General features: G+C 39.8%; 1 long non-coding RNA gene across 1 annotated transcript; it reads left to right on the top strand.

The window, feature by feature from the left end:
- Window positions 1-2,478: 2,478 nt before the first annotated feature.
- LOC141491890 (uncharacterized) lies at window positions 2,479-8,605 on the top strand. Its single transcript, XR_012469796.1, has 3 exons — window positions 2,479-2,566; window positions 2,746-2,821; window positions 8,253-8,605. It is a non-coding gene; the product is annotated as an uncharacterized LOC141491890 (long non-coding RNA).
- The last annotated feature ends 3,976 nt before the right edge of the window (window positions 8,606-12,581 follow it).

The raw sequence follows: 12,581 nt of genomic DNA, 5'->3' as shown, positions 1-12,581 counted from the left end.
TCCAAGCCAAACTCAGGGAGATTGATACCCAGGGACATTTTTTAATCCTGTGTGACCCTCACAGATCCAACAGTTAATCAGGTTAAAGGCATTGGCAATGATTTTTATCAGCTGTATCAATTTGTTCTCTGCCTCTTGGGGCAGGAATAGAGGAAGTGAATAGGAAATGGCAGGGTAATGGTTATAGTTTCCTAGATTATTAAAGAAAACCTCATTTTGATATCTTGCTACAGGACAACTTTCTCTTCTTTCTGCAAATTCTTACTATGAGATTTGTTAAAGGTGTTCCAATTGCAATATTACAATTAACAGCTCACTCTTTTAGTCCTCTTTGTGAATTCCTCACCTTAATTTCTATTTACCTCTAGTAAGTAGAACTCTCTTTTGTCTTTTTCTAAAATCTGGACACAATAGTAATAAAAATCAATGATGTAAGCACTAAGGCACTACTTAGTCCAATTTTTTTCCTTCATTTCTTTTTCATCTGATGAAGAGCAATCTTCATGGGATCATAAAGGTTACTCTGATTGGTCCATTCCTAGGCTTCCTCAACTGAACTTTTTTGCCTTGATATACTATGTTTAACCTCGTTTGACTGCTCTAACAGCTGTCTTGGTTATCAAAACATCTGGAATGTTCCTTCCCACTTGGATGGTACTTTTCCAGGACTTAATTAGCACTCATTTTCCAGTTTTGAAGTGAAGTACACTGAAAGCCAGGCATGGCACCCTTGTGTCTCAGATCTGAAAGCGATGTTGACACTGCCAGAATCCATCAGAATTCATCAGAAATTTTTCTCTGCTTTATTATGAGGACAATTCTGAATTCCCTCTCACATAGGGCAGTCCAAATACCATTCCATAGGGGAAGAGAAGCAAAAAATTTCTAGGATTAATTCTATTTCATAGTAAGCAATTGTAAGGTTGATTTTTTTTGGGGGGGCGGTGTCCAAGGCAGCTTGGTTTCTACTATCAATTTGGTACGTGATATTTTTCGGAGCCTGGTTTTTCAACTCTTCTTGATAAATTTGGGTTCTATGGGGTGTGGAATTGCTATTCTATCTGTAATCCAGACACAATATTCTATAACACATTAAATGTAAAGTGAATTCTATTATTGGTATTAATTCTTTCTACCAACACATATCTGAGTATAATATGTTCCAATACTACTTTACTGGTACCATTGGAGATATCATGACTCAAGGGTGAAGCTTCAACCCAAATTGTCAAGTGATCAACTGTCACTAGTACATACCTTATTCTTCATACTGGAGTCCTTTTGGTGTAGTTCACCTATATGCTTTAAAATGATCTCAGCCCTGGATCTCTTCCTACTTGGGGTTGTTTTCTCAAGACCTTATTCATTTTATGGCAGGTGAACCATCTTTCAGTAATCTTTTAAGCACCTGTTTTTATAGGCCCAAGCACACAAATTTACTCAAGAAGACATCACAAGTTGCCTGTACCCCCACCCCCCACCCCCACCCTCCAGTGACTTCCTTGGTGCAATGCAATGCTCCCAAAGCTTCTCTATTTATTCCTTGATGGACATTTATATGTAGATACCAACAATCTCCCTAGTTTCTTCCAGCTCTCAGTTTTTCAAGATTCTCTTTCTTACTCTTTGTAAATATTGGATAAATTTAAACCTCAGGGAAGGGGGGGATTAAGGAGAATATTTAACATGCAGATTCTCTGTCTGTTGCTTCCCATACTGCAATATAAGCCCAACTTTTTTCCTTTATGATGCCCTGTAATATGGACCATGGCAATTTCCTCAGATAGCAGCAAGCTTTCTAGCCTTATAAAATCAAAGTACCCAGCTCAGATGTTCACTTGGACTTATTTGTGCCCAGTTTATGGTAGCGCACACTGACCTCATATTGGTCTGATCAGTCACAGTCAGGCACACTGTAATCTACCTCAAATGCAGTGATGTCATTTTGGTCTTCTTCAACAACAAAGGACAAGAATAACCAAACAACTGATTAGGATTTTGGGAACAAGCTCCTTTCCCTTACTATTCATCATTCCTCTTCCCAAATCTTCCCAAAACTATGGACAACTCCATAAATGTACTTGGAATTTGTAGAGATTGTGCATTCTATCCCTTTTTATTACTTCAGGGCTTCATTTAATGCATATAACTCTCAGGTTTGTAATGATTGATTTGGTGGTTGGGAGTCTCCTTCCATAAGTTGATGAATCTCCCTATTTACAAATAGCAAATCTACTATGTTTTCTACTATCCATTACTATTGAGTAACCATCTATAAGTAATTTTCTACCTGTAGTTAAGGGAACATCTCTTAGATTTGGTCTGATTTTGGTCTGTTAATCTACAAATTCTAAACAATCATGCTCTAAATCTTTTGATTCTGATCTTGATTTTCCAGAGAGATGCAAGTGACTCTACCTTTCCACTAATGGGAATCTGTTCCCTATTCATATCTAACCATTTTCTCAATTCTCATTTGTAAGGGGAAGCTCTGGACCGGGGCCACCCATGAAGGTCATATGACCTGGGCCGTGAGACCCCTGGAAGTCTGAACCTGCCTTGTAAGGTATCTTATAGGGTACTGGGACGGCTTCGCTAACAGGATGTGGCTCCGCCCATGGGTTGGAACTTGGGAGGAGCATGTACCCCGGGAAGAAAGGGTTACTGGATAAAAGAGCGCTGTGCAAAAGTTCGGGGGGCCATTTTCTGCTGTTCATGAATAAAGATGCTGCTGTTGTAAACCAGGCTCGTGTGTGGCTGTGAACTTCCTTCCCATCCCCCAGGGCGGAAGCCGGAGTGCACCCGAAGACCTCGGAGAGAGGTAAGCCCGCGGCTAGGCTCATTCTCAAGGCAATAGCAGGTGCTTGGGTGCACATTTCAAAGGTGCACGTTTCACATGGCGCCCGCACAGGGACCCGAAAGCACTGCATGCTGAGGAGAATCTGAGTCGTAGCCGACCTTAGCTAGCTGGTCTAGTTAAGAGGAGCCACACACAGTCTTGAATATATATTCAAGATGGGGAAGAATATTAGTCTTCCGGTGGTGGAGCCTGAAGAAAAGGGAGTTTTAGCTTGCAAACTGTACAAATTATGTAAAAAGAATGGGTTAAAACCCCACCTAAGGCAATGCAAGGAATTTGTGGAAAAGTTATTTGTTATTTCCCCATGGGTGGAACATTCGGGAATTGATGGCAAAGGTTGGAGGGCAGTAGGACAGCAAATGAGCTCATATCACCAGGCTGAACCTGAATTTGTTACCCCCATGGACTTTAAATTCTATAAAGTCATTAGCACATTGTTAGAAGAACCAGAAGAAATAAAGGTGAAAGTGCCATGCTCATGCCAGGTAGGACCTTCCTTGCGTGGGTCAGAAAGAGATGATCAATCTGAGTGTAGTTATGAAGAGGTAGAAGAGAAAGAGACTCAGTTATACCCCTGGAAGGAGTTGCAGCGGACTCAGGACAGTGAGAGAACTCCCAGAGAAGAGATAGCCTGTTTTGATAGATCTAAAACAGTTTTCAGGGAGGATATGGCCCATAGTGGGGGCTCGAGACTGCATGGGGAACAGTTGCGTTCCCGTGGGAAAAACCTGGGGGAGGAAGTGGGATCATGGCACAGGGAGTACAAAGAGGCAGAGACCCAATTAAAGAATGTAAACTCAAGGTCGGAGAAAGAGGCAGAGACCCAATTAAAGAATGTAAACTCAGGGTCGGAGAAAGAGGCGGAGACCCAATTAAAGAATGTAAACTTAGGGTCGGAGCGCCATCTAGTGAGCGAAAATATTATTGCTCCAGTGAGAACTTCTACTTCTTTACAGATAAGGGATGCGCCTCTCCCTACTTCTAATTCCCTTTTTCATCCAACTCCCCTTGGTTCAGGCACCTCTTCGAAAGGGAGAACTTATCTGACATTTTCCGCGAAACCAGTTAAGACAGAACCTAAGAGTACTCAGAAACTAACATTTTCTATGAAGCCTACTATGACAGAACCTGAGAGTGTTTTGAAAAAGAGCCTTAGAGTAGCAGTTGAAAAAGGAGAGAGACCAGATTTGGAAGAGTGGGGCTTTCCGCCAGTTTTATGTCCCTTGGAGATTAGCTATGACCCCCAAGGGAATGAAATAGCTGAACACAAACCACTACCATTCCTACTGATTAAAGAGATAAAGAGAGCTGTTAATGAGTATGGTCCTGCTTCTCCTTATGTTAGGCAGTTAATTACTAATGCTACCATGACTACTCCTTGGACTCCAAATGATTGGAAGGAAATTATGTCTGCAGTCTTATCCCCCGGACAGTATGTTACATATGTAGTACTTGTTCGTAGGGAGTGTGAAAAATATCTGAAGGGAATGCACGTCCCTGGGCAGGAACAGCGCAATTTTGATCTGGCCATGGGTGAAGGTCCCTTTTCTAACCCTGACCAACAAATAAATTATGACAAACCTCTTAGGGATGCTGTTACATATATATGGTCACAGGCCTTGTCTCGCCTGGATCCTCCGGGGAAAATGAGGGAAAAGTTTTCAAATTTGAAACAAAGGCCAAACGAGAACCCTGCAGATTTCTTAAGCAGGGTCATTGAAACAGTAAAAAGAACCATGGGCACAGGACCGGGGGCTGAAATGCTTACTACTCAATTGGTTAGAGAGGGATTAAGGCCCGCATATCAGCAACTTATTGGGAATTTAGGAAAGGATGCGACTATAGATCAACTATTGGATAAATTGATAGATGCCCCCATCAATGATCCTGTACAAGCTATGCAAGGTGCTATTGCTGAATTGGCCAACACGGCTAACACTTCACAAAGTGCCATTGCTGAATTGGCTAACACAGTGAAGAGTGTTATGGTAGTTACTCAAAAAAGATGTTTTCAATGTGGCCAACTTGGGCATTTCAAAGGACAATGCAAAGTGAAAAGGCCTATTAGATGTTTTTACTGTGGCAAGGTGGGACATATTGCAAAAGATTGCCGAGCAAAGAAGGGGACCCTTCAGGGAAACGGGGGGAGGGGCCTCCCTTTTCACAAGAGAGGCCCCGCACAACAAACACAATAGAGGACCAGGGCACGAGGCACAGGGCACAAGGTACTGGGAACCAGGACTCTCAAACCCGATTGCAAAGACACTAGTAACACAGTGAAACATATAAAGCAAGACTCAATGACCTTTATATACCCTAGTAGTCACACAACCCTTCTCACGGAACCGTACTCTCATAAGGAAATAGAAATAGAGGGACAACCTTATGATAGATTGGTAACTGGTTTGGAAACTAACCACCTCCTAAATGTCCCTTCTCAAGTTATTCTGGCTAATAAGAAGACTATTCTTGTTTCAAACTTACATAATATCCCAATTCCGATTGACCCAGGGAAACCTATAGCCAAGGGGACAAGATTACAAGGCGGGCATGAAGTAAATATCAATTGGTGTACAAAGATAGAGTTGGCAAGACCTATGTTAGAAGTAATGGTACAGGGAAAAAAGGTCGTGGGGATGATAGATACAGGGGCAGATAATTCTTGTATCAATATAGATCAATGGGGTGATTGGCTGACTCTAGCAGATCCAATAACAATTTTGGGGGTGGGAGGCAGCCAAGGTGCCCTGCGATCTGCAAGATATCTACAGTGGTTTTGTCTAGGACATTCAGGACTTTTTAAACCATTGCAAATTACAGGATTGTCCTATGCACTATGGGGAAGAGACCTCATTTCAGCACTAAATTTGCATGTGACCACCCCTGAACATTTAAACTTGTTGGGGTCATTGAACAAGTGAGCTGTCCCCCTATCCAATGGAAAACAGAAACCCCTGTGTGGGTTGATCAATGGCCCTTAACGCCTGAAAAGCTCACTGCTTTAAAAGATATAGTAGCAGAATTACTTCAGTCTAAGAGAATAGAACCCTCTTTAAGTCCTTATAATTCACCTTTATTTGTTATAAAAAAGAAAACAGGCAAATGGAGGATGCTCATTGATCTTAGAAAAGTCAATGAAGCTATGGTACTTATGGGTCCTTTACAACCAGGACTGCCCAGCCCCACAGCCATACCGAAGGATTCTCACCTGGCTGTGATTGATATAAAAGATTGTTTTTATAGCATACCTGTCCATCCTTCAGATAGAGATAAATTTGCTTTTTCAGTCCCTTCTAGAAATCTCCAAGAACCCTTTGAAAGATACCAATTTTGTGTCCTTCCCCAGGGGATGGCTAATAGCCCCACCTTGTGCCAACAATATGTCCATAATATTTTAAAAACCTATAAGAGATTCAGAGCCACAGGTTACAATCATACATTATATGGATGATGTACTTATAGCTGCTCCCCAACGCCAACAAACATTGCAAATATTACAAAGGGTTACTGATGCTCTACAGCTCATAACGGACTACAGGTGGCGCCAGAAAAAATTCAACTTACACAACCGTACAATTACCTAGGGCATATATTAGAGGGAAACATTGTCACCCGTGTTTCTCCAAAAATAGATTTAAAGGGACTGAAAACCTTAAATGATTTTCAAAAATTAATAGGAGCTATACATATGGATGCGCTCAGTAGATTCCTATTCCAGATTCCCAGATGCATCCTCTTTATGATATCTTGATGAGGGGACTCATCACTGAATTCCCCTAGGAGTTTGACTCCTTTGGCCAAAAAACAGATGGATAGTATTTTTAGAAAAAATTACATCGGTTGTGGTTCTACAGGATCCAAAAGAGCCCATATATGCCCACCATTTTAATGGATGATACCCCGATTGGCTGTCTATACCAAATGCATGGGGTGGTTGGAGTGGCTCTATCCTGAGAAACAAAAAACGCATTTTACCAAATAAATGGAAAATGCTAGCCAACTTTTTCCTCTCTATTGCAGAACGTTCCTTACTCTTGTATGGTCGATATCCTGTTCTAAATCTTGCTGCTTCGGAGCTTTCTTTACGCTCGTTTTCAGAAGAAATCCCCGAGTGGGCTTCTCTACTCTGCCTTTGCTTTGTTGTTTCGCTTCCTTTACCACCTCCCCTTCGGGGATGGACTTTACTTCCACTGTCACGTCCCCCATCTGTTATAGCTCTGTCCCCTGTGGAAGGCCCTAATGTTTTTACTGATGCTACAAAAAAAGAACCGGGCAGCTGTCTATGTTCCTTCCAGAAAAATCTTGAAAGTTTTCCCAACTGAATATTCTTCTGCTCAGAAAAAAATGAACTTCAAGCTATAATCTTTGCTCTACAACTATTACAACATGAACCCTTTAATCTTATCACAGATAGCCTCTACTGTGCTATTTCTCTTCACAATCTTCCTGAAGCTCAGCTCAATCTTCGCTCTTCTGCTATTTCCCCTCTGCTCTACAAAGTTCAGACCTTACTATTGCAAAGGACCTCTCCTGTCTATGTTCTTCATGTCCGTTTCACATGTGTCCTCCTCTGGTCCTATTTTTGCAGAGAAATGACGTCGTTGACAAAGCTTTACTTTGCCCGTTGCAGAAGGAAGCCTCTATGGCACATTCTAAATACCACTTATCTGCCAGATCATTAAGACATCTCTTTGGCCTTTCTCGAGAGCAGGCCAGAGCTATAGTAAAAAGATGCTCTGCCTGTGTCCCTTTTTTTCCCAAACCTAAGGAAATGGCTGTTAACCCCCAGGGGTGCCTACCCTAATGCACTCTGGCAAATGGATGTAACCCACTATACTAGATATTTGATACATGTATGTGTGGACACATACTCCAAATTCATTATGGCCACTGTCCAACCTAAGGAGACAGTGAGGGTCAGTTATTATCCATCTTCTTACTTGTTTTTCCTCTTTCGGGGTTCCCGAATCTATAAAAACTGATAATGGTCCAGCCTATAAATCACATGCCTTTACACAGTTTTGCTCTGAATTTTCTATAAGACATATCACTGGTATTCCCTATAATCCTACTGGCCAAGCCATAGTTAGAACGTGCCAACAGGTCTATAAAGACCCTTCTTGAAAAACAAAAAGGGGGAATTTTCCCCGGGCATAAAGAATTCTCTGCAGGCACGCCTGGCACAAGCCCTCTATACCCATAATTTTTTATCCATTTCTGAGGGAGGGTTTGGTTCCTGCCATGGTCTTTTTTACTCATCCACAGTCTCAGGGCACAGATATGGCAAAAATCTCACACACCCCCTACTATATGTATTCCAGGCACAAAAGTGTACTGGAAAGATCATGAGGGTGTTTGGCATGGCCCTGGAATAGTACGATTCAGAGGACAGGGTTTTCTATCCATACAGCCCGAAGATGGACCAGATGGAGAAGAAGTCTGGGTGCCAATCAAATGGGTCCGAGAAGTCACTACGGCGCAGAAAGACAAGGAGAGGACAGAGAGGACTGATACGAGCAAGACTGAGACGAGAAAGGAGGCTACAGGTGTGCAGAAAAAGGACTGAAATGACATTGGGTTTGACGATGCTGTTCGCCAACTTAGGCGTGACAATTGGAATGATGGTTACTGATCAAAAGTATTGGGCTTTCATCCCCTCTCCACCATGGCTGAAAGCTCTATCTTGGACTGACCCTATGCCTTTTGTCCTTTCTTAAGATAACCCTGGAACGATTCAAAGGAGACCTTTTTTCCTTTGTCACCTTTTACCCCCCCTGTTGTTAACGAAAAGGGGGAATTGTAAGGGGAAGCTCTGGACCGGGGCCACCCATGAAGGTCATATGACCTGGGCCGTGAGACCCCTGGAAGTCTGAACCTGCCTTGTAAGGTATCTTATAGGGTACTGGGACGGCTTCGCTAACAGGATGTGGCTCCGCCCATGGGTTGGAACTTGGGAGGAGCATGTACCCCGGGAAGAAAGGGTTACTGGATAAAAGAGCGCTGTGCAAAAGTTCGGGGGGCCATTTTCTGCTGTTCATGAATAAAGATGCTGCTGTTGTAAACCAGGCTCGTGTGTGGCTGTGAACTTCCTTCCCATCCCCCAGGGCGGAAGCCGGAGTGCACCCGAAGACCTCGGAGAGAGGTAAGCCCGCGGCTAGGCTCATTCTCAAGGCAATAGCAGGTGCTTGGGTGCACATTTCAAAGGTGCACGTTTCACTCATTCCTCCTTTGGTTCTGATTTTTGGAGAACTCACTCCTTCCCTTTTTTTCCTGAATTTTTCATAATCTCTTTAACTAAACTGAAGCAAAATTTGAACTTTTTGTTTTTGCTTCTCATCTTCCCTCCAGACATAAACTTCTTGTACTCCTCTGAGCAATATTTCCAAAGTTCTCTTATCCCACCTCTCAATCTTTTGTAACTTTCTGTTTATTTCTGGCCAAGCTCTAGTAAGAAAATTAACTTTTAACATTCCTTGGGCTACAGGATCCTGAGCATACATTCCTGAATTCTTCTTCATTCTTTCAAAAACCAGTGAGGGCGACTCATGCTTTTCAGGGTCTTTCTCATAGGACATGCTAATATTTTGTGATTTTGGTATTGCCCCCTTTTTTGACTGTATAAGATCTTGTTTTTATTTGTTTTTCATTTATTTGTTTATTTATTTATTTATTTGTTTTCATCCATTGCCACTTTCATATATTCAAGTTAATAAATATCCTTCCACCCTCCCTTCCCATACACCTAACCTAAACTGCTAACAGTCAGGGTAGCATTGTACATATATATTTTAATAAATATGTTTACAGATTAGTATTAATTATTTTTGGTATGATGAAGTAGGATTAAGGGAAAGATATACATGACAGATAATTTTTATAAAGTGTTCTTGAGATTCAAAAGGGTTGTTTTCTGTGTGTGTGTGTGTGTGTGTTTGTGTGTTTGTAAGTTTTATTTTGTTTTCTTTTATTTTTCTTCCTCTGGATGGGGATAATATAGTCCATAGCCACTCTAATATGGTTGTTCTAGCTCTCTGAACTGCTGAGAATAGCTGCTCCCCTCAAAGTTGTTCATCTCATAGTGTTGTTGTTGGTGTGTGCATTCTTCTCCTGGTTCTTTTCCATTCCCTCAGCCTCAGATCCCAAAAGTGATTCCATGCTTCTCTGGAGTCTGACCATTTATAGCTTCTTATAGAACAATAGTATTCCATAGTATTCATGTACCAGAACTTGTTTAGTCATTTCCCAATAGATGGGTATACCCTCAATTTCCAATTTTTTGACAATACAAAAAGGACTGCTATCATATTTTGAAACATGTAGGACTCTTCCCTTTTTTCCCCTTTTGATAATTTCTTCTAGATATAGAGATAGAATTGGAATTTCTGGATCAAAACTTATAAACACCTTTATTGCTCTTTGGGAATAGTTCCATATTGCTCTCCATTCATAATTTGGATCCATTCACAATTTCACCAGCAGTGAGTGTATCAATGTCCCAATCCTCACACAACCTTTCCAACATTGATGATTTTACCTTTATCTCATGTTGGTCAATATGATAGGTGTGGGATCATACTTCATTTTTGTTTTAATTTGCATTTCTATACTCAATAGATCAATAATGACTTGGAGCATTTTTTCATATATATTTAGATAGATAGATAGATAGATAGATAGATAGATAGATATAAATAGAGATATAGATATTCATATCCTTTGACCATTTATCAATTGGGAAATGACTTATGACTATATAAACTTGATACAATTCTCTACATATGTTAGAAATGAGACTTGAATCAAAAATCCTGTTTGTGAAGATTGTTTCCAAGCTTTCTGCTTTCCTTCTAATTTTGACAGCATTGATTTTATTAATGGAAAACATTTTAATTTAATATGTTAAAATCAATCATTTTGCAATTTATAATAACCTCTAATTCTTGTTTGGTCATAAATTGATCCCCTTTCCACAGATCTGATAGAATAATTCTTGTTCTATCAATTTATCTAGAATGTAACTAACTCTATTTTTAACTTTTAACTTTATTTATTTATTTATTTTAAAATCCACAATTTTTCCCTAATCTTGTTTCTCTCCCCCCACCACCACAGAAGGCAGTTTGTTAGTCCTTGTATTGTTTCCATGGTATACTTTGATCTAAGTTGATTGTGATGAGAGAGAAATCATTTCTTAAGAAAGAAAAAATAATGTAAATGAGATAGCAAAATTACATAAAAAGATAACCTTTTTTTAAAAAAAACATTAAAGGCAATAGTCTTTAGTCTTTGTTCAAACTCCACAATACTTTCTCTGGATACAGATGGTATTCTCCATAATACATATCCCTTAACTGTGCTTGATTGTTGCAGTGATGCAATGAGAAAGTTGATTTAAGTTGATACTAACCCTCATGTTGCTGTTAGGATATACAATGTTCTTCTGGTTCTGCTCATCTCCCTCAGCATCAGTTCATGCAGATCCTTCCAGGCTCCCTGAATTCCCATTCCTCCTGGTTTCTAATAGAACAATAGTGTTCCATGACATACATATACAAAAGTTTGTTAAGCCATTCTGCAATTGATAGACATTCACTCGATTTCTAATTCTGTGCCATCATAAACAGGGCAACTATGAATATTTTTATACAAGTGATGTTTTTTAATCTTTTTTCATAATCACTTATAGACACAGCAGTGACATTGCTGCATCAAAGGGTATGCACATTTTTGTTTCCCTTTGGGCATAATTCCAAATTGCACTCCAGAAATTTTGGATGAGTTCACAGCTCCACCAACAATGTATTAGTGTCCCAGATTTCCCACATCCCTTCCAACATTGTTCATTCATTATCCTTTCTGGTCACGTCTGAGAGGTGTGAGGTGGTACCTCAGAGATGCTTTAATGTGCATTTTTCTAAAGAGTAATGATTTAGAGCAATTTTTCACATAACTATGGATTGCTTTGATTTCCTCATCTGTAAATTGCATTTGCTATTTTTAACCATTTGACAATTGGATAATGGCTTGTTTTTTAATTGACTCAATTCTCTGTATAGTTTAGAAATCAGTCCTTTGTCAGTATTACTAGTTGTAAAAAATGTTTCCCAATTTACTACATTTCTTTTGATCCTGGTTTCAGTGGTTTTGTCTATGGAAAAAGTTTTTAATTAAATGTAATTGATATAATATAGTTAGTTTTTAATGATGTTCTCCATCTCTTCCTTGGTCATACACTGTTTCCCTTTCCATAGATATGACAAGTAAACTATTCCTTGATCTCCTAGTTTGCTTATAATATTGTTTTTTCCCTCTAAATCCTGTATGCATTTTGACCTTATCTTGGTATAGGGAACAAGGTGTTAGTCTAATTGATTTTTTTCATATTAACTTACAATTTCCCAACAATTTTTAATCAAGCAGAGAGTTCTTATCCCAATAACTAATATTTTGGTTTATCAAACAGATTAATTATTATAATAATTTCCTGCTAGTTCACCTAGTCTATTCCACTGATTTTTAAAATCTTTTGTAAGTGCTTTCATGAGATTTGGATTCAATTCCAATGCATAAACTCCTTTGAGACTTTCCATATAGGTAATTTGATACTGCTTTTCTCTTCTTAGATGGCATTTTAAACATATATATCTGAATAGTATCTTACTATGGTTAGCACTTTTTCTATTTTTTAAGGAGTATAGTTCTGAGCTTTAGGGGACAAGGG

Source organism: Macrotis lagotis, chromosome 6, assembly GCF_037893015.1.
Source record: "Macrotis lagotis isolate mMagLag1 chromosome 6, bilby.v1.9.chrom.fasta, whole genome shotgun sequence".
NCBI lineage: Eukaryota > Metazoa > Chordata > Mammalia > Peramelemorphia > Peramelidae > Macrotis > Macrotis lagotis.
This window is presented reverse-complemented; position numbering and strand designations above follow the sequence as displayed.